The 978-nt window shown below is 37.3% G+C and overlaps 1 long non-coding RNA gene across 1 annotated transcript; it reads left to right on the top strand.

Moving 5' to 3' along the window:
• The first annotated feature begins 307 nt into the window (after positions 1 to 307).
• LOC119310440 lies at positions 308 to 705 on the top strand. Its single transcript, XR_005150706.1, has 3 exons — positions 308 to 406; positions 478 to 570; positions 681 to 705. It is a non-coding gene; the product is annotated as an uncharacterized LOC119310440 (long non-coding RNA).
• The last annotated feature ends 273 nt before the right edge of the window (positions 706 to 978 follow it).

Here is a 978-nt window from a genome sequence, read left to right as displayed (position 1 = left end):
CCAGTTGCTAGTGCGGAAAAAAACCTAGGATCTAATACCATGTTAGGGAAATATGCAACGTATCTTACTAGGAGGCCAAAGCCACCATATATATAATGTACATGAGGATGCCAAAAGGCAAGAATACAAAAGGCCAAAGGCCATCATCAATATAACTCTAACATTATGAACAACTATTTAGGACAAGTTCAAAAATATTGACAACAACATTGCAATAGATGTGTACAAAGATGAGATATTAGACCATGTTAAGAAACTTTGGATCAACTGGCGTGGTGACTTGCATCGGCATTTTGTGAAACCCAACAAGACTATGCAGGAGGCTATGAAAAAGGTACCTAAAGATATTCCAAAGGATGACTGGGAATGGCTTGTTAAGGAGCATTTTTTCAGCAAGGAGTTTCTGGTAAGTTCTCATATTGCCTCTTAATTTTCAACCATTTGTGGAGTTGACAATATCGTCCTCTTTAACTACAGAAAAAGAGCAAGAGAAACACCCAAAACAGAGCTAACCTCAAAATGCTTCACCGATCTGGCAGTAAACACTGTAGACAAATAATTTGGGACATGGTACACGTTTTAACTTCTCTTGTTTTTCGTTTCCAATAATATAATATTAGTGCGAGTTGTCTTACCATTTTGTTTGAACTAATAATAGTCACTTGCCTATGTTGAAACAGGGAGGAAAGGAAAACAAGCCACCGAGTATGGATAAACTATTTTCAGAGACACACAAGAAGGGTACAGACTTCCCTGATTCTACAACCTCAGCCAAACATGTAAGACTTAATTTAACGTTCATAACTTTCATAATGAACAGCAACGTGTACAATTCCTACTTAGAGATAGAAGTTTATGCAAATAACTTACTGTTGGCACTTCAGGCACAAACTAAGACCATAGTTCAGTTGAATCCTGGTCTTTCAAATAATGAAGTCATGCAGAAATGTAACACATCTAAGCAGCGTGATCGTGTAG

This window comes from Triticum dicoccoides, chromosome 1B, assembly GCF_002162155.2.
Source record: "Triticum dicoccoides isolate Atlit2015 ecotype Zavitan chromosome 1B, WEW_v2.0, whole genome shotgun sequence".
Taxonomy (NCBI): Eukaryota; Viridiplantae; Streptophyta; class Magnoliopsida; order Poales; family Poaceae; genus Triticum; species Triticum dicoccoides.
The sequence above is the reverse complement of the archived record's forward strand: the minus strand, read 5'-3'. Positions and strand labels throughout refer to the sequence as shown.